We start from the raw sequence: 27,022 nt of genomic DNA on the forward strand, positions 1-27,022 counted from the left end.
CACAGAAGAGACTGACTTTACAACAGATTATGTAGGATACAGTTGAATGTGTGACAGGATTTTGTATCCCAATGTTGATATATAATCATGTACTGTTTGTAACACGTACTGTTTGTGTCTCAGGTGATTCCACAGAGGAGGCTGACTTTACAACAGATTATGTAGGATACAGTTGAATGTGTGACAGGATTTTGTATCCCAATGTTGATATATAATCACGTACTGTTTGTAACACGTACTGTTTGTGTCTCAGGTGATTCCACAGAAGAGACTGACTTTACAACAGATTATGTAGGATACAGTTGAATGTGTGACAGGATTTTGTATCCCAATGTTGATATATAATCTCATAAACCCTAGTCTATTACTTTTATAAGAACATTATATATTTCATCATGAAGCAACTAGAAGTAAAGAATAATTACAACATTGTAGTATAAGCAAGGGAAATTACATTTTATAGGAAGAAGATTAGTAAGTGTCAGTATATAAATTGCTTTCTGACTTATATTTTTCCAGGTCTGCAGGTTACTAGGTGTTTTAATGATAAACATTATTATGCAAGAAAAAGCTGAATGTTAATGCAGTTTTATGAAAGAGTCCCTTGAAGGAAGTATGATATAACACTATCTTTAATGGAAAGGTATCTTGTTTTTCTGGAGGCAGGAGGAATATTTTCAAGTTTGACAGGTTCCAGGTATCTTATAGTTGCCTCATGGTACTGGAATTTTTTTCTGGCTCTCCAAAACAAGAATGGATGGGAGAGAAAATACTCTGAATCTCTTGATGATCTATAAAATTAATCAAAATTTGGATGTTTGAAAAATAGTATACATATTTGATTTTCTTAATTTTTATGACTATCAAAGAGTATAAGTCAGATGTCGTAACTTTTTCAGAATATAGTAGCTATGACGTTATTCCTTTTTTGCCTATTACTGAAAGCAGATGAGACATTCTTATAAAGTCAGGGTCATACTCCTTATGTTGCAGTTTTTCTATTTTTTCCCTTGCATGTGTCAGCAACACTAATTTTTGGTGGATTTCTCCTCTTGAATCATTTTAGTAAAGCAACAATGGTTCAATCTTGAGACATATAGAAATATGTTTTTACGTCTATAATTAAAGATTAAAGTTTGCCTAGGATATAAAGCAAGTAGGAAGACGAGATATAGAGTGAGGTTAAACATAGTATGTAAACTTAGTATCCATCTAAATTTAATATCTATCTTAGTTATCTGCTGGTGAATTCTCAATATCACAGATCATTAGAAACATAACTGCTGATCCTGGCTGGGCACAGTGGCTCATGCCTGTAATCTCAGCAGCTTGCGAGGCAAAGATGGGAGGATTGCTTGAGGCCAGGAGTCGGAGGTCAGCCTGGGCAACATAGTGAGACCCCGTGTCTAGAAAAAAATAATAGCTGGGCTTGGTGGTACATGCCTATAGACCCAGCTACTTGGAAGGCTGAGGCAGAAGAATCACTTGAGCCCAGGAGTTCAATGTTTCAATGAGCCATGATGGTGCCATTGCACCCAGCCTGGGAGACAGAGAGAGACCCTGACCCTTAAAAGAAAAGAAAAAGATAGTTATATCATGAAGACTTTGGGTACAACTAAGAGGATTCCTTAACTCCATGGTGGTGTTGAGAAAGTGATGGACTTTGGCTAGGGTAACTATGAGTTTTCTATGGCTGGTTCTTATCTCTTTTCCTGGGTTCTAAGCTTCCTATGTTATTGGTTACACTGGCTCTCAAAAAGTAGCAACTTAGTAAATGATTCTCAGTTATCCACACATTGATTTGACCTCTTTAAGCTAAAATAGCCTAAATGCAAATCTAACAAATGTGCATTTTTATTTTCCTTTCATCTGGTCCATTGGATAGACAATTCACTAGGCCTGCCAGTGTCAGGAAAAATTGAGTTGATGTAGATTATCTTCTGGGGTCCACAGCTTTCCTTGACTGATCTTTTCTTACCCCAGTTTGGGCGTGTTCTCCCCATCTCATCTTTCTGTCTTCCTCTCACCTGCCCAAAAATGCAAACCTCACTGCTTTTATTAGAAGAGTTTCAATAACACATTGTTTATAGGCATAAAATCAACACAGCTTACCCTTTTATCTCTCAGAGGGCCATTTGGAATTCAGAAACCAGAGAAGTCTTGCATCAAAGGGCAGAATTTCTATGTATGCAACCTCTAAATTCAGGGAGTAACTGCGGGAGAGATTTGGGACTAGGGAATTTTTTCATGTTCTAATTATTAAACCATATAAATGGCTAATCTGTAAGACTCAGTACATGGTGATGGAAACAGAACTTTGGCATCGGATGGCCCTGGGATTAAATCTAACCTTCACTCTTTAAATTATGTGAAACTGGACCAATTCTTAGTATTTTTGAGTGCTGATTTTTTCATCTTTAGTGTATGCTAATTCCTCTTCCTCAGGGGTCTGGAAAGTATGGCCCACAGACAAAATCCAGGCCCTGCCTAGTTTTGAAAATAAGATTTTAATAATCTGTGACATTTTACTGGCACAGGGTCACATTTATTTACATATAATCTCTGGCTGTTTTGGCGGCAGAGCAGTAATGGAGTAGTTGGGAGAGAGATGCGTCTGCAAAACCAAAAACATGTACTGTATGATCCACAGAACCAAAATATTTACTATCTGGCCATTTAGGAAAAGTTTACTGACCACTGCTTAATTTTATAGAATGGCTCTATGAATATAAATTAGTGTTCACTATTCACCACCCCAACCAAGCCTCCAAGGAACACACCTGGAGTCAAAAGTCAGGTATAGTGGCATGTGCCTAGACTCCTAACAACTTAGGGCATTCAGGCAGGAGGATCATGGGAGCCACCAACGTAGTGAGACTCTGTTTAAAACAAACAAACAAAAAAGTGAGGTTTATTGCCCTTCCTGCAACATGCTTGAAGCTCATGTCAAAGGATTACTGTATCGGCATAAATAAAACATCCCAAATAGCCCCAGGTAAATGACCATTTGGTATATTTGGTATAAAGAACCATCAATTCATAGATTTATTCATTTCATTTCATCCAATACACATTAGGCAGCTACCATGTGTGTGTTTTCTGAGCTAGGCAGTGGCCATCCAAGGAAGGTTAGGGTGAGCTTCATTTTGTAGAGGACTTCTGGGTTGAGTTTGAGGAACAAATTAAAGAAAAAAAGAATACTTAAAACTGAAAAATACAGGAGCACAAAATAGTGGTGTGTTTTGATTTACTTTGGAACATGTTCACAAGGAGAGCTTCTGAGAAGTTTACAAGGGCAAAGTAGTTTGAAAGAAACTCAGTGCTGGTGCATTCTGAGCTAAAGCAATCAGAAGTACAAATACAAAGAAAACCAGCAGATTTGGGGAATAAGGAATGGCACTAAGGAGAAAGATACAGCTAAATTAAAACAGAATAATAAAAAGCAAATGAAAACTAGAGTCAGATCATAACCCTACACAACAATACTGTAAGAAATGTCCTATAGTTAGAATGAAAGCATGGACTGAAATGTCTGATTCACAGAAATATTTAATGGTATTTTGATTTGTAGTAGCATGTCTCTTTCTCCCACTGGATATGACATACACAGGGCTTCAAATCCTTCTTCAATTTTATGTTGTCCTAGCATTGCAACAAATGTGTTGAATATATTTTTAAATGGACAATAGAGAAAAACAATTTTATGCTTTTAAAAAGCAAGCAATAATGAACATGTGAACATCCCTCACCTCATCTTTCCTGGTGTCTTCACAAAATACCATGTCATATGACAGCAGTTATACTGCCATGACTTAATTCCTCAGAAAACTTGTGGCCACTTTTTCTAAGAGCAGAAATTGACTGGTCAGACTGATGCTCTTCCACTGGGCAGGTGCCTTTGGTCAAGCTCACTGCCGGTGCACCATCATTAGAGCAGATTTGTCTGGTGGTATTTTGAGAGCCTCTCAGGTACAAAACCTTTATCTCTGCAAATCCTAGCTCAGTGCCTGGCTCTTGGGAAGTGCTCAGAATTGCTGACAGAATGATATAATGAATGAAAGAATGGGTTCTTACACTCCATTGCTCAACTTGATATACTGCTGCGATTGCATTTCATTTCATTTGCTGGATATTTTAAAGTTTCACTTTAATGTCTCAGAATTTGGATGTCTTGTCACTAATCTGAACAGCACACAGACTGGTTGCTGAGTGCTGAAGCTGAAGTGGGCATTGTCAACTGAGTAGATGCAATTTGCTCTTTATTATTTGACAAAATTGAATCATATTTCTGTTTAGAACCCCATACCAAGTGTTGATGTATAATGCTCATACTTCCATATTGCATATAGGTTTTCCATGAAAACCTATCCACTGTTTTCATGACATGGTGTTGTAATATTATTTTATTTTCCTCATAACTATAAAAAAGTCTATAATGAGAAATATTATTTATACTTATGATTTATGTCAGAACATCTTTCAAGCCTGGTGAATGCATATTACTTAGCAATTTAAATTCTGGGGATTACATGTAATATACTTTCAGTATTCCAGTGGATTTCCAAGCGGAGGTTCATTAACTTGAACATGAAAGAATAAGCAGTTACATTATCTTTTACTTTAAAAAAAAAACAGACCCTGAATATGAATAAATAACAGGACAAAATGAAGTACACTGGGACTAATATCAGGTTATATAATTATTTTTAACAGGTAACTTAGAATGTTGTACTTTGTTGTAGAAGAACAGCTTGCAAAAACTAGAAAAGATAAAATTCAAACACAGCCCCCTTTTCAAAGACAATGATCCACTTGCCTTCTGGAAATCAGAGCTCTGTTTTATCAGGATGGCCAAATGCAAGTTAAAGTCTATTAGAAGAAGACAGAAGATACATAAACATCGTTTACATATTTCTTACTTGCTTTAAACAGCACAGTAATGTAGAGACTTTGAAGAAATAATTATCAAGCCACAGTACTGATACTAAGGCAAACAGTCATTGAACAAAACAGTGAAACACTATTTTTTTTTAATGTCATGATCTATTTAAGTCTGAATTTGTTGACAATTCTCATATTTTGAAATCCACAACAGTCAGTTACTTAAATTTTTCATTTCAGGGATATTAGCCTGTCTTCATTTCTTTCCCAGAGGGCTGATTGGCTGATTTTATATCCAAAACACTCAAAGTCTTCATTATTTTAAGTTGCAAAATTATTTTTGCATTATTTTGAGTTGCTTATAAATTATTTCTTATTTTTTATAACAGATCCATAATACAAATAATTTAGAAAATAGGAGAAGCTAAATGTCATTTCCTGAAACAACACTGTAGTAGGTTTCCTTTCAGAAATTTTCTATGCATCTGTCTTTCACTGTGTGTGTGTGTGTAAATCATACACACATATTCCTGTGTAACATTATTTGAATTGCTATATTGTCATGCGTTTTCCATCATATTTTATAAATGCTACTTTGTATGGGTATATCTTAATATCACAACATGTCATTATTCCAGTACAATAAAACATTTTGGTTCCTGTAGAATTTCTATTTTCTAATTAAGGTTTCAATGTATTTATCCTTAGGATAGATTTTGTTTGTTTGAACATTTATGTTTAGCATGAATTCCTTTTGTTTGTTTCTTTTGGTCTTAGAATATTTATTTTTCTATTATTGAGGTAGTACTTTTAGAATTTATTGAACATATTTTTTTTATTTTTCATTCTTATGCCTTTTAAAAAACATAAGCAGAATAGATTGTTTTAAGAGTTAGGTTTTCAAATTCTTCTTGTTCTGAAATTCTCTTTTACTTAAGTTTTTGATGGGCCATGTGCCATAAGCGGTATTAGTGGTGGAGTGGTTCCTATTCCAGAATTCTCTTTTAAGTGACTGAAATCCATTCTGCAACTAAAATAATAATATTATTAATATTAACATATTTTATTCCTACAATGTTAATTAAAATTAGTTTATTCAATATTTATTGCATTGAGATTATGTTAAATTATATGTCCATGTTATAATTAATATTATCAATATTAAATAAGAAAATTATTTGATAAGTTGTATTGATTGATTAAAATTATGTATCAATATATTCATATTAACAAAATATAACATGTTTTATTAATAATATTAAAATTTTAAACATCTAATGTAATGAAAATGTAAAAGTGTACTATTGAAAAAGTAAAAAAGTAAACAGTAACCATTACCATTGTGACTTTTAAAAGTCAAGATTTCTTTTGCCTATATTTAAAATTTATCAGAATGGAATCATAGAATTTATACTTGTATTTGTCTTCTTGCCATGAGAATTTTATGAGAAATTAGTGCATTTTGTTGCTTGAAGCAATAATTCATTATTTTACAGTGCTGCCTGGATATCCCTAATATACCTCGATCTATGTATCTTTACAGCCATGGATTTACTTGTTCCCAAGTGGAGCTATTAAGAATAGTACTGCTGGCTGGGCGCGGTGGCTCATGCCTGTAATCCCAGCACTTCGGGAGGCCAAGACAGGTGGATCACGAGGTCAGGAGATTGAAACCATCCTGGCTAACACGGTGAAACCCCGTCTCTACTAAAAATACAAAAAAACACAACTAGCCAGGCATGGTGGCAGGCACCTGTAGTCCCAGCTACTTGGGAGGCTGAGGCAGGAGAATGGTGTGAACCCAGGAGGCGGATCTTGCAGTGAGCCGAGATCATGCCACTGCACTCCAGCCTTGGTGACAGAGCAAGATTTCATCTGAAAAAACAAACAAACAAACAAACAAAAAAGAATAGTACTGCTGTGAATGCCCTATGACCACATGTTGTTTGATGCATATTCTTCCATAGAGGTGGGATTCTTAGATTGTAGGGTATGACAAGCTTTAGAAAACATTGTTTTCCAAGATGGTTGTACCAGTTTACATGTTTACATTCTCACCAGTAGGGTATGATGGTTCCAGGTGCTCCACAACCTCTCTGCCATGTGGTATTTTCCATCTTTGTAAGTCTACCCATTCCGGTATGTGTGTAGTGATACCACATTGTTATTTGAATCCACATTTTTCTGATCTCCAAGGAGTTGGGCACCTTTTTATAAGTTTCCTGGCAATTGCATTTCTCTTATTTGAAGGACTCTTTAAACTATTTAGCTAACATGTCCTGCAAAAGTGCTTTTTATGTTGTATATATGAATCATTTGTTGGTTTCATAAATATTTTCTTCCATTCTGATCCTCTCTTGAATTTTTAACTTTCTTAGTAGTTCTTAATTTTAGAGATGAGCAATTTGTCATTTTGTTTCCTTTAGGTTTAGTGTTCTTTGTGTCCTCATTAGGAAATCCTTTTTCATACAAAGGTCACAAAGATATTTTCCTTTCTTGTCTTCTTGTCTACTGTTTCACCTTTTGTGTCAGTCCATTTTCATACTGCAATTAAGAAATACCCAAGATTGGGTAATTTATAAAGAAAAAGAAGTTTAATGGACTCACAGTTCCATATGGCTGGGGAGACCTCAAAATCACGGCAGGAAGCAAAGGAGTAGCAAAGGCACACCTTACATGGTGGTAGGCAAAAGAGCATGTGCAGGAGAACTGTGCTTTATAAAACCATCAGATCTCATGAGACTTACTCACTATCGCCAGAACAGCATGGAAAAACTTTGTCCCCATGACTCAATTACCTCCCATCAGGTCTCTCTCATGACACATGGGGATTATAAGAACTACAACTCAAGATGAGACTTGGGTGGGGACACAGTCAAATCATATCACGTTTTATTCTTAGGCTGTTTTATCCAGAGTTGATTTTTGTTGTAGAGGGTCAGTGTTCTTTTTTTTTTCTTTTTGTCTTCTCCAATTATCTCATTGTATATTTTTAAAATGATTATTTTCCCCAAAGCTCTACTATGTGTCATTTGCCCTAATTAATGCATATATGTGCAAGTTAATTTTTGGACTTTCTATAGAGTCATTTGGAATATTTTTACAGTGTTGTGACAATACTTTACTAACATAACTACTGTAGATTTATAAATATTTCTAATGATAGTCCTCCAGTTTTTACTTCTTTTTCAAATTGTCTCAACTATTCTTGCCCCTTTGCATTTTTATATACACGTTTGAATTGATTTTTCAATTTTCACAAAAGCCTCCTGAGATATTTATTGAGATTTCAATTCATCCATGAAGAATTTGGATGTTAAAAATATCTTCCAATCTGCAAACATAGTGTGTTACTTTTAAATTTTTCTCTCAATAATGTTATATAATATATTGGATATAGAGTATGACACTTTATAATATGATTATTCCAAGTTATTTGTGTTTATTTATTTTTATCCTATTGTAGATGACATACTTTTTCTTCACTTTTACTTTCTGATTTTTGTTGTTGGTATATTGTAAATATATTTTATATTCATATATTGACTGTGAATCCAGCAATATTGTTTTAGTATCTTGTTAATTACAACATTTTCTCTGATGATGCATTTGCATTTTTTCTACAAAAACCACCACCTAGTCTGTAAATAATAAGAATTTTATATTTTCATTTCCAGATCTTTGACATCTTAAGTTTTCCCTTGCCTTAACACTGGCAAAGACTTTCAGTACAATGGTGACTAAAAGCAATGATATTAGGCATGATGTTTAAGTGTAAGGTTTTTGAAGACATCCCTGGTCAGATTAATACCATCCCCTACTTTTCTTACTTGCAAAGTTTTTGTTGTTAATGGATACTGGTTTTTATCAAATATTCTTACTTCATCTAGTGAAATGATCTACATTTTTCTTCTTTATTCTATTAACATGATGAACTAGAGGATACATTATAGATCACCTCCTAGGTCTGTTGTGAGGAATAAATGAGATTACACATCCAGATTGGTTGGACCGGTGCCTGACACAAAGGAGACACCTTACATGTTTCAGTGTGAGGATTCTTACGGCACTGCTTGTAGTGCAGAGAGAGGACAGGATGTGAGGACAGACATAAAGAGCCTCTGAGCCCAGACTTTTAAGGCTTGGTGTTGCTTTAGGACTGACTCTTAATGTTTTCTCCTTTGTGAAAAACAAAGAGCAGTGCTTTAAGACATGATTTAATTGTCCAATTTGCAATACAAGTGCTAAAAAATTTAAGCATCTTATTAAATTTGGCAGAAGAAAAGGGATTCACCTTCACTGCACTGTATCAGCAGGCCATAATATGACCAATATTCCCATACAATAATGATTTCAATGCATGACAAATAGGAAACATAGTTGTTGGCATAGATATGTACACATATACACACATATATGCATATATACACACACATTACTTTTAATAACTCAAAGTTGGAAATAAATGTGAATAATATCCATGGTTTTCTCAAATACCGAAATCTTTAAGGAAACCATAAGCAGAGAATTGTGTCAATATTTATTAATCAATATTAGAGTCCATAGTATTATCCAATTTACGATGCGTGAAATTGTGGACTTGATAAAGATACAAGATCCAAAGGCAAGGAGTGACCTTGATTTGGGTTCCAAAAGTGATGCTGACTTGACTGATGTTTAGTGACTTGGACCCTAGGCCACAAAGGAGAAGTTGGGAGTGATGAGCTCCTGTGACAGAGGTAAACTAGCCTCTATTTGTCGGTAATGACTTGTTTCATGAATCAAAATGCCTTGCAGTCAATTAGTGTTCAATCTGTTTTCTTCATACCCATTTCCAGCCTTTGAGCTCCATTAACATCCAGGAATGCTACCTACTGCAGACCAATATTAAGCCATCATCTAATAAGTACATATCCATGTTGGCCAGAGAACATTCTTTGTGGCTGGCCAAAACCTTGATTCCAAAGATATAACTGATTTCAAATATATTTCTAAAAGAGAATGTTCTGTGCAGTGGCCTTCAACAGCTGACAGTGTAGCCTCCAGTCAAAACTATTGTGGCTATAGTGTTACTGCTTACTCAAGAGCTAGAGATTCATTCTACATCTTTAGTGACATGTCAGGATTTGTTCTGTGGATTTTTTTGTAGACCACGCATCTGCTCCCTGCCGTTTCAACTCATGCCCTCTCTACGTATTCATGCTAAAACTTTCTTTGAAGTGATAGGAAGTTCTTGAAAACACTTGGTATGGATTCCCTTCAAAAGGATGGCAAAAATATGGAATTTAGCATTTTGCTTTTACCTTATTTAGGAAGTTTCTCCCAAAGAGTTTGGAATCTAAAATGAACATTGTGTAAAAATATCTAGACAGAATACTTATGACTCTACTGAGTATGCTAAGCCCTTTACCAAAATAATAGGGTGTAAAAACAAATAGAGCTTAATTTTCCCACAAAAATCATGTTTCTGACAGCTGGTGGCAGAATCTTTTCATTTTCAATTAAAGTGACAAAGAAAATATAGAAAAAAAAGAAAGGGAAGAAAGGTCTGGTTGCTCTTTTAAGTTGATCCTTTAGATATATAGTAAACATTGCAAACAGTAAAAAGAGTCTTTAGATGAGTATTTTAATACATCCAAAAATGGTATGTTCAACTTTCATTTGAAAATGTGAAGTTTTAAAACTTTGAATTGGCCAGGCATGGTGGCTTATGCCTGTAATCCCAGCACTTTGGGAGGCCGACACGGGCAGATCACGAGGTTAGGAGTTCGAGACCAGTCTGGCCAATATGGGGAAACCCCGTCTCTACTAAAAATACAAAAATTAGCCGGGCATGGGGTTGTGCACCTGCAGTCCCAGCTACTTGGGAGGCGGAGGCAGGAGAATTGCTTGAACCCGGGAGGCGAAGGGTGCAGTGAGCCAAGATCGCGCCACTGACTCCAGCCTGGGTGACAGAACGAGACTCCGTCAAAAACAAAAAACAACAAACAAACAAACAAACAAAAAACACCTTTGAATTAGCTTAGATATCAATGAGTGCACTTCCATTTACTTTTTGTCTTCTTTTGCAAATGGACACAAATTACCGACTTTATGCCAGGCTGTGTGCCACGTGATGGGAATACAATAATGGATAAGAGAGATTTCCTACCTTTAAGGAACCTGCAGTTCTGAGGCTTAGGCAGATATGCAGTTGCCACATAATAAGACATTGTTCTTCGTAGCAGTCTGGATAAACAGCGGAACTAGTTGAAATCAGAGAGATTTTGATGTATGCAGAGGAATTTTCACAGAGGAGGTAAAGTTTAAGGTACATTTTAAAGGCTGGATTACTTCTTTTGACAAGGGAAGATGAACCCTTCTGGCCCAGGAAATGAAGAGGTGCAGCTGGGAGAAAGATCGGGAATGTCAAGTATTGGTGAGGTTGAGGAAGTGACTGTGTGAAGCTGGAGAGACAGATCAATGTCAAGTGATAGAGAAGCTTATATGTTATTCCAGGAAGCTTGGATTTTGTTCTACATGGAGGAGAGGGATGTGAAGTAGCAGGGAAGGTTCTGAGTAGGACTTGGAGATGTTAGCAAAACAAGTGTGCAAGGAGAATGGATTGGAAAAGTTCAGAGAGGGTATGTCGGTTAATTTCAGTAGCCAAGACAAGAAATAATCAGATCATGAATTAAAGACAGCAGTAGGAGGAGGAAGGTTGGTGAGTTATATAAGAGTATTACACAAGTGACCACATAATTTATTGTCTGAACTGGGATTTATTTGAGAATAAGGAGGCATTTGTAAACATTATTCCCCACCAACAGACATAGACTGTAACTCTCCCAGGAAAGCCAGGATGTATGGCCACCTGGATATTAAGACTTGGCTAAAGAGAAAAAGAGAAATGGATCTAAATGGAGTATGTATCTTCTAGCTTGAATGACTAACAGTACTTTGACTAACAAAGACTGCGAGCAGTAGAATTATGATATGTTTCCTGGGATATGTCTCCATGATATGGAGAATTTGGTTTTGATGTGTCAAATTTGGGATAACTGCATGATTGCCAGAAAATGTCATAGGCAGTAAGAAGTACATACTTGTAGCTCAGGAGGTAGCTGTGTGACAGTATTGTGGATTTGACTGGAGCTATGGTCAATCTACTGTCAGGGGATTTGCAAATGTTAGTTGATTTCCATAGGATCACACACTCACTTACTATTAGGAGCTGAGAACAGCTCATGCTCTAATTAGAGTTTTGTATTTTTCCAAAGAGTCCTTTTTCTTAAATTTTATCCATTCCCACTTCCCTTGTTATTTTAAAACTGAAAGCCAAATGAACATATAAATTGTAGCAGAGCTCATGATGTTGAACACATGATAGAAGGGAGTGGTAGAAAGCTTGGGGAAGTCCAAAGAACAATGAAGAGGAAAGTATGTGTTTCAAACTTATTCCACATTTTTCCTCCTTACAGAAACCTTTTATGTACTCACCACATGATCTACAGAATCCCAAACCATAGTTTCCCCAGACATTCATAAAACATGCTCTTATTCATAATTATCACACATGTAGGAAAGGAGACCTTTGAAATGGACTCAGTGTTACTAGCATAGGAGCCCTGTATGGAATGTGAATGTCAGCACAGTTTCTGTCATGGGAAAGGACACTTTGGCTGGATTTTCTGGATTTTTTTGACTTTGTAAAATGAGAAATTATCTCCTCTGTATGAAACTCAATAGACTCATCTAAAGTGGTTTCAAACTCCTTGAGAAGCAGCTGAATATTTTTGAATGATAATTTATTTCCAATTGTGGACACACAGAGTTGAAAATCTAAAAGGGCTTAATGCTTTTGGCAAATGAAGGAAGAAAAGAATCTTGTTCATTAATCAAAACTTAATTATAAACAGAAATGAGTTTCTACGTCACATTTCCTGAAAGTGTTGGTGGGCAAAATCATGCTTTTGGACTTGGAGTTAGGGACCTAAAAGCCCAAATCTATTCATTTCCCTCAAAATTTTTCAGAGATAGTTTCAGTTATTAGGATGTAGCATGTAGTTTCATAGACAAATGAATTAAAGGTCAAACATTAGCTTTCTTTCTTAATACACATAGTAGTTGGGTTATAATAGTGAATGCTCTGGGAGAAAATAAATATTTTCAACATTGCATTTGTAGAACAAACATTATTTTAAAACAATTTCACTTAGCTAATTTTGTTAATAATTTTACTACTACATTTATATTAGTTCATTTTTACTGTGTAATAATAGAATAAACAAGTGTTTTAAGCTTTCCAGCCGGCCTGCCCACCCATCCGCCTGCCTGCCTGCCTGCCTGCCTTCCTTCCTTCCTTCCTTCCTTCCTTTCCTTCCTCCCTCCCTCCCTTCCTCTCTCTCTCTTTCTTCTTCTCCTTCCCTTCCCTTTCTTTCTTTTTTTTGTCATAGAGACAGGGTCTTGCTCTGTCACCCAGACTGGAGTGCAGTGGCATGACCATGGCTCACTGCATCCTCAAACTCCTGGCCTCAAGCAATCCTCCTGACTCAGCCTCCCAAGAAGCTGGAACTACAGACATGCACAACCATGCCCAGCTAATTTTATTTTTTTTCTTTTTTCTTTTTTTTTTTTTTTTGGAATTTCTGTCTTGTTGCCCAGGCTGGAGTGCAATGTTGCAATCTCAGCTCACTGCAACCTCTGCCTTCCAGGTTCAAGCGATTCTCCTGTCTCAGCCTCCCAGGTAGCTGGGATTACAGGCATGCACCACCACGCTTGGCTAATTTTGTATTTTTAGTAGAGACAGGGTTTCTCCATATTGGTCAGGCTGGTCTCGAACTCCCAACCTCAGGTGATCCACCCACCTCGGCCTCCCAAACTGCTGGGATTACAGGCGTGACCCACAGTGCCTGGCCGCCCAGCTAATTTTTTAAAAAATATATTTTTTGTAGAGGTGCAGTCTTGCTATGTCACCCAGGATGGTCTCAAACTCCTGGCTTCAGGTGATCCTTCAGCCTCAGCCTCCCAAAACGCTGGGGTTGAAGGCATGAGCCACTGCATCTTGATGGTTTTCTGGCTCTAGACTTTGTGTCTCTACAACATAAATGCGAAAAGGTAGCTCAGACATAAAGGAAACATTCATGCTTCTATTTTAAGTAGAAATGCCTATGTGATACTCAAAAATTCTTATTTTAGTTGTACATCAGAAAGTTCTGTTTCACCAGATCATGTTTACAGATAGAGTATGAGGCATTGCTCCATGAGAGGACTTCATTCAACTAACCTTTATTGAGCACCTACTGTATGCAGTGCACCATTTCCGATGCTAAAACACTGCAAAGAGGCAGACAGAAATCCCTACCCTGATGGAATTGGCGTTCTGTGACACCTCTCTAAGTGTGTGCCCCCTTCCCTAGTGCTGTGACTTAACAATTCTTTTTACAGCAATTATTATTCTGGAGAACCCAAGGATTGCCTCTTTCTCAGAGCTCTAATGTCAATAACCCTATCATTCTTGGTCATTAGACTTTTGCAAACTGAGGAATTCACATTTAATGAAAAATATTAGAGCCCTTTATTTATGCCAGACACTGTGAGTTACATCTATTTGAAAAGAAAATTAGACCCATCTAATTTTTGAACCATAGTTGAAGCATATTACAAGAAAATTTTTTATCACCTAAAAATACTTTTCAAGTACTTTCTTTGTAATGTCATTTATTTGTGGAAGGAATTAAGCTAAGGAACCAGATCATTTGGGTATTTAGCACAGAATTTTCATATACAGCCCTGCAGGAAGTGTTTGGCTATTTATTTTATTTAATTATTTTTTTTTAAGACAAAGTTTTACCCTTGTTACCCAGGCTGGAGTGCAATGGCACGATCTCAGCTCACTGCAACATCCACTTCCCTGCTTCAAGCGATCCTCCTGCCTCAGCCTGTCGAGTAGCTGGGACTACAGACACCCGCCACCATGCCCGGCAGAAATCAACATGGTAGCTACAGCAAAGTTGAGTTTGGAAAGCCTCCACATGGGAGAGGAAGGAGGGAGTATCAGCTCTTCCAGGGACTAGCTCAGGTGGAAGTAGATATTTGGGAGCGGTCAGCAGAAAAAATTTTCAAACCATGGGAATCAATGAAGTGATTCATGGAGGTGACACAGAGAGAAGATGAAAGTGCAGTGAACTCAGACATGGCGAGATTTAGGGCTAACAAAAGGGAGGGAACCCAAAAGGAGTGCCCCATGTGTCACTCTTGATGCTGCCTCCTATGAAAATATAATTGCATTGTAAAACATGTAAAGGATTTTTAGGATATGAAGGATCCGCAGGGCAGCCAAGTCTCCTCGTATTGCTGTAATGTAGCCACCCTAAGTCCCCTGACTGCTCTGCACCAAAGACCCTCAGTTATCCGTCATGCTCCGTTCTCATGTCAGCACTTTGTCACGTGCTGTGTATTCCCTGCTGGTAGAGCATTTAAGCTGCCCAATATTGTAACCATGGCCATCTCCAGCTGTTTAAATTTAAATTAATTAAAATGAAACAGAATAAAGAATGTAATTCCTCTGTTAAACAGAGGACATGTGAAATGCTTTATAGGCACAGGTCACTAGTGTTTACCACAGACAGAACATTTCCATCACAACCTCCAGTTCTGTTGGACACGGCTGGCTAAGAACACCCTCCCACAGGTCTCTGCAGTGCCACTACCCACTGCTACACCTTCTTCAAGTCCTGACTCAGAATTGAACACACGCCAGCCGCCTTATATAAAATCAGCACTTTTTGTCAATCCACCCTACTGCCCTTACCTTCTGTTTTGTTTGTTTGTTTGTTTTTGAGGGGGGGTGGTGGGGGACGGAGTTTTGCTCTTGTTGCCCAGGCTGGAGTGCAGTGGCGTGATCTCAGCTCACTGAAACATCCGCCTTCCGGTTTCAAGAGATTCTCTGGCCTCAGCCTCCCGAGTAGCTGGGATTACAGGCGCCTGCCACCACGCCCGGCTAATTTTTGTATTTTTAGTAGAGAGGGGGTTTCACCATGTTGGCCAGGCTGGTCTCAAACTCCTGACCTAGTGATCTGCCTGCCTCGGCCTTCCAAAGTGCTGGGATTACAGGCGTGAGCCACCGTCCCCAGCAACCTTCTGTATTCATATGTAGACTTACTACGTTCTAACATAATATCTATCTTATCTATGTATTGTATTTATTCTCTGTTATTATTGGCCCTATTACTATGTAAAATTCAGGAGGGCAGCAGCCACTCCTGTGTGATTATTTCATTGCTGTTGAATGGAAGAACATGAACACACTCAGTGATTGACTTCAGCGTTGTGCATAGCCTATAATTCTTTTTTTTTAAAATAAACTCTTGATGTCTGCTATGTAAAAATTAAAACCTCTAGTACATGATTTCTCTTTTAGCTAAATGCCCGGAGTGCCCACTTTTCTATCTGTTTGCTTTCTCTGATTTAAAGTGCTTCTTTTCTTTTTCCAAAGTGCTCAAAGCAAAGTTCCCACTAGATCAACCCAATTTCATCAAATAGTTTTCTCCTCTGAAAAACCCCATCAAACACTTGGCATGATGTTGGGGACAAGATGTTAAATCTCCTGCAAAATCGTGCCATTTGGTGCCATTTCACACCCCTCGGACACACTGGGGTGACTAATAAACCCGAGACTGTCAAGGACTGCTTTCCCACACTCATTGAGTTGCTTGCCATTATTTTCTCTTTTTTCCCCTCACTTTATTGTCCAAAGTAAAGAAATGTACAGAAAATATGCCTCTTGCCCTGAGAATAAACGTGTTCAAAAGGTCAGTCTCCTGGCCTGTGTTTGAGAACACCAATTCATATTTGAGTAAGGATCAGCCATACAGAAATGCCACGATGCACTTGGTTAAGGGAGAGTGGGAAGCATACGTCCCTATCCTTTTGACAAAAGAACTTCTTTATGGCAATACATAACAGGAAATAAATGTGGATAGCCAGTTCTGCAAGTGTGAAGGCAATGTTTTTGTTTTTCTGTGGATTCAATAGTATCTCATCTTTATAAAAAAAAAAATGTAGGATTGAGAAACTTCTGATGTTTGTCTTTTACAACAGGAATTACGAGAGCTGTTGCTAGGTGTTGCCTTTCATTGTAGGGCTTTGCTTACTGTAAAAACCATGGCTAGGTTATTCTCAAGACATCTTTGGAATCATTTTGCTATGACTTTACTAATTTTTTTTCTACTTAGTACTTGCACTTCAACACAGATTTTCCCTTGGCAGTATATTACTTTTTTCCCTTACTTTGTTCTTAATGATTAAGTATTTAGAATTATTAATTATTATAATTATTAAGTAATCAGAATCTCACCTCCTTTGGCTCACCTGTGCATTTATTGGTCACCTGTAGAGTTTCATTTCCTCTCCTTTTCTCCTCTCAAGTTCAAGAACCCCAGGCTACCTGGAATGTAACATCCAGCCTATTATTTTTGTTTGTGTGTTTTGGCATTATAGATCCCACTGTCAACTGATATCATGTGCGGTGGTTTCCTGAAGCGTGTGCCCACAACAGAACAACCGGATCAGAGGCATCATCTGGCATGACCCACATAAGGACATGATCTCTAGGCCAACTTGATCTGTGAACATAATTAGACAGGAGGTTGTACAAACTAGACAGGTCAAACAGATAACTCATTCCCACAAATCAGCTATTAAGTAATGACTTGATGGAAGTGGAAAGCAGAATGGTCATTATATTCACTCATTCTTTTATCCATTCACACCATTGCACTGGGAGCTTACTCTGTTATCCACATGGAGCAAAACCTAAAGTGCAGAGACTAAAGACACAGTTCTTAAAGAACTCCCATATTTCAGGGGGAAATATGTCTGAGTATGTGTGTGCTTCATCTGGACAAAACCTTGGAATTATTTTCTGAATTTTGACATGTCACCATGATCTAAAGGTGTAATCATACAAGTGAATTTTTATGTGACTCTATTATTTAGCACCATGTCCCTAACTGCCATCAGCTCAGTTAGTGAAATAATCTCCCTGTCCTGTATAGCATGCACCAATATTTTGACTTTTAACTTTAAGAGAACATTAAACTCTCTGAGCATAGCAACTCTGTCAATATTGTCCAAAATGTTATTCCAAGTATTTTGGGGTGAATACATGAATTATAGATTAGAATCAACAAACCAACACAAAATGTTTAAGAGGTCATTGTATTATACAAAGTGTATAATACACTTTTATGGCAATTTATATGTAATACCTCAGGACAGTTTAAAAAATCCAAAAATATGTCCCCAAACATAGAATGTTTTGGTTTGTGACATATAACTAGAATATTTTTGTTTTGAACATTTTCTAAAGCAAGCACAATATTTTAAGAACAATACCTGCTGGCATAATTTTAAGAGAGTGAGATAAAACAAGTCACTGGATTTTCAGAAATACACAGATTCTTTTTCTTTTTTACTGGACTTAATTTGTCTCATGTTCAGCAATGTTTCTCCTTTTATTTATCCTTAAATTAGCTCCAATGTTTGTGACCTTCAGTAAAATAATTAAACAGACATTCTAAATAAGGAAGTCGATTTGAAAAGCGGAGAAAGCAATAAACAGAAGTGGGAATTATTAATATTTTTGTGGGCAGAGGGGTGAGGTTTTTGTTTTACTTATATGTGTGTGCCTCAGAACCTTACAGAACTGGGCTTATGTCAATGCAATTCCCCAATCCTAGGCTTATCATCTTTAGGAACTCTGAAAGTGGTAACAACTATTTGCTGAGCAGATGTAATGTATCCAGCAGAAATAAAAATCAAACTCCAGAAAAATTATCCTTCTAGGGGTTTAGAACTTATCTGTATTTAGTTTTAAGCCTTTAGATCCAATTATTATAATTTGTTTTTATGCTACAATGGAGCATCCACTAATTCACTTACTGCTGCAGATGTCTGTCTCCTATGCAACATGAAAGCAATCTTGAAATATCTGTGAAACAGGATCCTTAATAGCTAACTTTGGATTCCAATACAGTCCCATGTAAAGAGCAGATTTATTTCCAAAGAAAAGCAATTCAGACTCCCAAAGAGACATGGCGGCCTTGGCTTGGGCTTGGGTTGGGCTTGGGTTGGTCTTGCGTTGTCCAGATTGATTTGTTTCCTATTCACTGTTTGTGCTAACTGGCTGCAGAGTTGGTTGCACCCCATCTCCTGTCACCATCTGGATGAAGGGCCAGCACACCTGGAGATCACTCCTGGTCTCTTTTGAACATTCAGTGCTCTGTCACCTGCAGCCACTTCCACTCCTCACTTAAGTAAATCACTCAAGCCTCAGTTTTGATTTTAATTCTTGTCTCATGTTTTTCCCGTCAACCGTGCTGCTTTCTAGCAAGATCCCCTACCCATCATCCAATGAGTACCAGAGATGTTCCATCTGTACCTTTTTTCTCTCTTAAAATAATTACACACACACACACACACACATAAAAACCATGGAATCTCACTATGTTGCCTAAACTCATCACAAACTCCTGAGTTCAAGCAATCCTCCCACCTCAGCCTCTCGAGTAGCTAGGACTATGACACGCGTCACCATGGCCAGCTATCCATCTGCACTTTTATATATATTCATTAAGAATTGGTAAATACAAAACAGAATGGATAGGTGCCACTTAGCCAGATATAAAAGAAACAGAGATACACACCTGTTATCACAGGAAATGTCATCTTTTGACACTATCATAAAGTTATATTCTTAGCCCCTGACTCGTTACCATTTAGCCTCTTTCTTTTATTTATATTTAATCACAAATTATGGCAGAAAACTGTAACAGCACTCCAAAAAAGGGAAAAATTATATTGCTAAAGAGTATCATCATTTTTTAACAGAAAAACTTACATTAAACTAATTCTATGTCTCAGAGAAGCCTGCATTAGTTTTTTTTAACTGAAAAATGTTAGATTTGTATTTACAGCTTTACACCACTACCTGCACTGCTACCAACTCAAAAATGCTGATTGTGACCTTAGAAGTAGCCTGCTTTGATAAGGAATTATTACAATTCTGTTTAATTCTAGAAGGCATATCCCGCAGCCATGGTAGTGTTTCACAATTGTCATTAATCAAAATGTGGACAGTATGTGCTTTGTACTTTTAATAAAAGCCATATTACACACACTATATAGGCAAACATCCTTATTGGATGGAATATGATTTCAATTCTTGCCAGTGTTTTTTAATCCCTAATGAGATTTATTCCTAGCATAATTCTCTTTCTCTTGCTCTACGAAAGTTATATAATTCTTCAACATCTGTCATTTTCCTGCAAGTATAAGGTGACTGTCCAACCAATATGGCCAAAAGGTCACTCCAAGGCAGAAGCTGTTTTCTTCACTACTCCACCATGCTCTGCTCTTAAGGGGAACGCCACAAGCCTGTTGGCTGCCTGGGCGAAGCAGGTACATTATCACCTGAAGGACTTCTACATCTAGGTCTACGGTGTCAGCAGCGCTTTGCAAACCTTGCCAAACTGTGTTTCACAAGACCGTGAAAACCAAAAGTGCCTCTCTTTCTAAGTTGTGTTATGATGGCCCAATGTGGAGGGAAGAGATGTAGGAATGAATGTGTTACTTTAAAGCCTAACAGCCTTGGGAAGATGTCCTTTGATAGCAATGTTATCCCTTTGGAAATGAAGGCAAACATTTAGATACTGCTTGTGTTTTGGGAAAGTTTGATATAATTATTTCATTTTTCCCCACCCTTTTGCTGTGTGGGTTATACTCACACACCTTCCATGCCAACCTAGCAAACCTCACATCTGTACCTTCCATCCCCTCTCCTAGCCAAAGTCCCTGTCTTGCAGTGGGAGAAACTCTTTTAAATGCACTGGATTTGGCCAGGCATAGTAGCTCATGCCTGAAATCCCAGTACTTTGAGAGGCTGAGATGGGAGAATCACTTGAGCCCTGGAGTTCCAGACCAGCATGGGCAACATAGCAAGATCTCACCTCTAAAAAAAAAAACAAAACAAAACAAAACAAAAAAACCCTTGGATTTAATAACTCTTCTAACAGCTTTAATATTTACCTTCTCACTGCAGTCAATGCTATTCTTTAAGAAATAGTTAAGTCTTGCCAGGGTCTAAACTGCTCTCCTGCTTCCATCTTCAAAAAAGCATTCTAAAAATGATCCCCAAAAGACTGGAAGGAGCATTTAGTACAAAGTTAGAGTGAGGAGATTCCTACTCAACCTATCCCCATATGTCAAAGGGGGTGATTGTCTGAACCCATGTTTAAAGAACAAGATCACATTGCTTCTATTAATATCATCCCATAGACTGGCTGCCAAAAATTCCTACAATGGATCCCATGGGCACACCTTCTTCAGTTGCCTAATCCTGGTTTTCCTTCTTGCATTGCTGCAGGTCATGTTCTTTCTAAGGTGCTAGCTAAGCCTGAGAACCTTTCTGCTTCATTCATCTTCCAGGATGTGAACACCACCAGTCGTTTTCCTTGGAAGATGGCCAAGGCCAATCTCTATGAGCCCATGACTGGGTTTCAAGTGACTTGGGCTGAGGTCACTACAGAAAGCAGACAGAACAGCCTACCCAACAGCATTATTTCACAGTCCCAGATCCTGCCTTCCGTACATCCCACCTCTTGTACTATGTCCGTGTCATTGGTATCTACTGCTCCTTTTCACTGTCCTTCAGAGGTGGCTACCTCTGTCATTCTGTGTGCTGTACTATTGAGTCTTATTTTTGCATTTTCTTCTTCTGCAAGTATTAACACAACACAAATGTGACTGCATAGCTAAGAAGTAGCATAAGCTGCCATCTAGATAAAATTTGATGGCTAGAGCTAACTCATGAAAAGACCTTACCCTATCTTGTATATAAGTGATTAAGCCATTTTCTTATATCTTTGTTAACCTCATGTCTCTCTGGTCCCAGTGGACATGGCCCGTTTGAAGTGTTGAATTGGAGAGGGCGGGAATAGCTAAAAGAAGCTTGTTGTTTGTCTGTCTTCCCCCCAACTTCAAATTTGGCTCGAGGCTGTAATGAGTTGGCCTGTCTCTCAGTCCACTTAATTCCCTGGCTTCAGAAAAAAAAAAAATCATCTGTGGGATTTTACCTTCTCTGAAAATGCCCTTAGAATAGCCAACTACCATTACAAAATCCAAAAACAGGTGGCAGGGAGGGAAAGAAACACAACTTAAATCTCAGAAGGAAAAACTCCATGGAATTAGAGAGTAGTTATCCTATAAATATACTAGGTATTATTGAGTTTTGAAAAGAATGTGTTGGCATAAAAATAAACATTTTCAGTTATGGGCATTGACAGATATTGTGTTTTAAGAAAAACAGTTGGCTCATTCACTGAAATTTGGATTATCAAGAGTTCACATCACAAGATGTACAGCTGAAGACTTTAAACCATGGGAAAGTCTTATGTTAAGGAATTAAAAAAATAAATAAAACCCCAGGAGTGAGCCCTAAGAACTGGCACCTCAGCATATTTTAACTCTGCCAAGTGTCTTAGTCTGCCAAGAATTGAGTGAGGTGCTAAGAAACCATATGGCAGAGAACCCCTACAAATGAGAAATTGTCTATAAATTAAACTATGCCTGTAGAAAGCAACCAAACTTGCCTCTGTATGATATTCTCCAGTGGGGGACAAACTGTTCTAAGCTCTCTGTGCATTGCATGTGGTCTCTGAAAGGTTGTCGGTGAGCATCCTCTTTCATATTGTCCCCTTAGGATCACTATGTCCTAACAGTGCCCAATCGGAGACCATCTACTCTTTATTGACTGGAAGTGCAAGTACTAACCCCAGGAGGGGAGGGGCCTGCCACCCTCAAGATGTTCCAGATGTGGAAGCTCCCACCCTCTTCAGCACACAGTGAGTGGGGTGCCAGGGCATTAAGCCATCCTGTCAGGTCTTGTGGACATAGAGAAAAATCTTGCTGGAAAATGGAAACAAATAAATACACTATTACAGGTTTCTATGAGATAGGGAAATTGTCATCATCTGAAATTCTTTCTCTCTGTTTGTACTGACTAACTAGATTCTATTCCAGGCACCTGTAGCATAAATTGCATAGTTGATGCTTAATTTTTCTTTTTTCTCCCTCCCTTCCTCTTTCCCCATTTTCTCCCTTCTTTATTCCTCCCTTGTTTCCTTTCTCCATCCTCTCTCCCTCCCTTTTTCCTTCCCTCTCCTTTTCTCCTTTCCTCTATCCTTCATTTTTTTTCCTTCCTTGCACTTTTCCCTATATAATGCATGCTTTTTTCCTTGTCTTTTAAACCATAAGCACATATGGGAAAAAAATCTGTAGTCTCATATCAATCTGAAATATTTTTAAATCAAGATTCTCAAATATCACAATATAGGAAATAATATTTTACTAAGGAACTTATGTTCTTGTTACATAGATATTACTGTAATAAATGTCATGAATTTTCTTCATGATGTGACCCAAGTCCACCTTTTTATTGCTAAATCAAGTAAAATTTAAAAAGAAAACTGTCACCTAGATTTTCAAAACAGCCTCTTGCTGATTTTTAAATTATGTACTTCTTTACTTTCTAGCTTAAATTTTTTTAAAAAGTGTCTGATGATTAGTGTGTGGATAAAATATTGAGAATTAGTCATAGTTTTAAATCTGTTTTTTTAAATGATAGATTAGTATGCTTATAATTGATAACTTGTTATGCTTATAATTTGAAGAAAAACAAAAACTATCACAATGGAAGAGCTTGATAGCCTCTAAAATTTTTGTTGGATAAATGCTTTTCTGATATTCCTTCATAGAAATTCCATTTAACAGGGCTTTAAGATTCTTCTCCAGATATAGAAGATGGCCAAATAGGAACAGCTCTGGTCTACAGCTCCCAGCGTGAGAGATGCAGAAGATGGGTGATTTCTGCATTTCCATCTGAGGTACCAGGTTCATTTCACTAGGGAGTGCCAGACAGTGGGTGCAGGACAGTGGGCGCAGCACACGGTGCATGAGCCGAAGCAGGGAGAGGCATTGCCTCACTTGGGAAGTGCAAAGGGTCAGGGAGTTCCCTTTCCTAGTCAAAGAAATGGGTGACAGATGGCACCTGGAAAATTGGGTCACTCCTAGCTGAATACTGCACTTTTCCGAGGGGCTTAGGAAACAGCGCACCAGGAGATTATATCCCGCACATGGCTCGGAGGGTCCTACACCCATGAAGTCTCACTGATTGCTAGCACAGCAGTCTGAGATCAAACTGCAAGGTGGCAGCAAGGCTGGGGAGGGGTGCCTGCCATTGCCCAGGCTTGCTTTGGTAAACAAAGCAGCAGGGAACCTCGAACTGGGTGGAGTCCACCACAGTTCAAGGAGGCCTGCCTGCCTCTGTAGCCTCCACCTCTGGGGGCAGGGCACAGACAAACAAAAAGACAGAAGTAACCTCTGCAGACTTAAATGTCCCTGTCTGAAAGATTTGAAGATAGCAGTGATTCTCCCAGCACGCAGCTGGAGATCTGAGAATGGGAAGACTGCCTCCTCAAGTGGGTCCCTGACCCATGACCCCTGAGCAGCCTAACTGGGAGATATCCCCCAGTAGGGGCAGACTGACACCTCACACAGCTGGGTACTCCCCTGAGACAAAACTTCCAGAGGAACGATCAGACAGCAGCATTCACAGTTCACAAAAATCCACTGTTGTGCAGCCACCGCTGCTGATACCCAGGCAAACAGGGTCTGGAGTGGACCTCCAGCCAACTCCAACAGACCTGCAGCTGAAGATCCTGTCTGTTAGAAGGAAAACTAACAAACAGAAAGGACATCCACACCAAAAACCCATCCGTACATCACCATCATCAAAGACCAAAAGTAGATAAAACCACAAAGATAGGGAAAAAACAGAGCAGAAAAACTGGAAACTCTAGAAACCAGAGCACCTCTCCTCCTCCAAAGGAATGCAGTTCCTCACCAGCAATGGAACAAAGCTGGATGGAGATGACTTTGACCAGTTGAGAGAAGAATGCCTCAGATGATCAAACTACTCCAAGCTACAGGAGGAAATTCAAACCAAAGGCAAAGAAGTTAAAAACTTAGAAAAAAATTTAGACAAATGTATAACTAGAATAACCAATACAGAGAAGTGCTTAAAGGAGCTGATGGAGCTGAAAGCCAAGGCTTGAGAACTACGTGAAGAATGCAGAAGCCTCAGGAGCCAATGTGATCAACTGAAAGAAAGGGTATCAGTGATGGAAGATGAAATGCATGAAATGAAGTGAGAAGGGAAGTTTAGAGAAAAAAGAGGAAAAAGAAACGAACAAAGCCTCCAAGAAATATGGGACTATGTGAAAAGACCAAACCTACGTCTGATTGGTGTACTTGAAAGTGACAGGGAGAATGGAACCAAGTTGGAAAACACCTTGCAGGATATTATCCAGGAGAAGTTCCCCAATCTAGCAAGGCAGGCCAACATTCAGATTCAGGAAATACAGCGAATCCCACAAAGATATTCCTTCACAAGAGCACCTCGAAGACACATAATTGTCAGATTCACCAAAGTTGAAATGAAGGAAAAAATGTTAAAGGCAGCCAGTGAGAAAGGTCAGGTTACCCACAAAGGGAAGCCCATCAGACTAACAGCAGATCTCTCAGCAGAAATTCTACAAGCCAGAAGAGAGTGGGGGCTAATATTCAACATTCTTAAAGAAAAGAATTTTCAACCCAGAATTTCATATCCAGACAAACGAACTTTCAAAAATGAAGGAGAAATAAAATACCTTACAGACAAGCAAATGCTGAGAGATTTTGTCACCACCAGGCCTGCCCTAAAAGAGCTCCTGAAGGAAGCACTAAACATGGAAAGGAACAACCGGTACCAGCCACTGCAAAATCATGCCAAATTGTAAAGACCATCGAGGCTAGGAAGAAACTGCATCAACTAATGAGTAAAATAACCAGCTAACATCATAATGACAGGATCAAATTCATACATAACTATATTAACTTTAAATGTAAATGGACTAAATTCTCCAATTAAAAGACATAGACTGGCAAATTGGATGACGAGTCAGGACCCATCAGTGTGCTGTATTCAGGAAACCCATCTCATGTGCAGAGACACACATAGGCTCAAAATAAAAGGATGGAGGAAGATCTACCAAGCAAATGGAAAAAAAAGGCAAGGATTGCAATCCTAGTGTCTGATAAAAGAGATTTTAAACCAACAAAGACCAAAGGAGACAAAGAAGGCCATTACATAATGGTAAAGGGATCAATTCAACAAGAAGAGCTAACTATCCTAAATATATATGCACCCAATACAGGAGCACCAAGATTCATAAAGGAAGTCCTGCGTGACCTACAAAGAGACTTAGACTCCCACACAATAATAATGGGAGACTTTAACACCCCACTGTCAACATCAGACAGATCAACGAGACAGAAAGTTAACAAGGGTACCCAGGAATTGAACTCAGCTCTGCACCAAGTGGACCTAATAGACATCTACAGAACTCTCCACCCCAAATCAACAGAATATACATTTTTTTCAACACCACATCACACCTATTCCAAAATTGACCACATACTTGGAAGTAAAGCTCTCCTCAGCAAATGTAAAAGAAAAGAAATTATAACAAACTGTCTCTCAGACCACAGTGCAATCAAACTAGAACTCAGGATTAAGAAACTCACTCAAAACGGCTCAACTACATGGAAACTGAACAACCTGCTCCTGAATGACTACTGGGTACATAATGAAAAGAAGGCAGAAAGAAAGATGTTCTTTGAAACCAACCAAAACAAAGACACACATACCAGAATCTCTGCAACACATTCAAAGCAGTGTGTAGAGGAAAATTTATGGCACTAAATGCCTACAAGAGAAAGCAGGAAAGATCCAAAATTGACACCCTAATGTCACAATTAAAAGAACTAGAAAAGCAAGAGCAAACACATTCAAAAGCTAGCAGAAGGCAAGAAATAACAGAAATCAGAGCAGAACGGAAGGAGATAGAGACAAAAAAAAACCCTTCAAAAAATTAATGAATCCAGGAGCTGGTTTTTTGAAAGGATCAACCAAATTGATAGACCGCTAGCAAGACTAATAAAGAGGAAAAGAGAGAAGAATCAAATAGATGCAATAAAAAATGATAAAGGGCATATCACCACT

The 27,022-nt window shown here is 38.2% G+C and overlaps 1 pseudogene; it reads left to right on the forward strand.

Annotated features, from left to right (window-relative positions):
* The window catches only part of LOC112209235 (anosmin-1-like), a 184,898-nt pseudogene that overhangs the window by 152,567 nt on the left and 5,309 nt on the right, over nt 1–27,022 (forward strand).

Source organism: Pan troglodytes, chromosome Y (assembly GCF_028858775.2).
Source record: "Pan troglodytes isolate AG18354 chromosome Y, NHGRI_mPanTro3-v2.0_pri, whole genome shotgun sequence".
NCBI lineage: Eukaryota > Metazoa > Chordata > Mammalia > Primates > Hominidae > Pan > Pan troglodytes.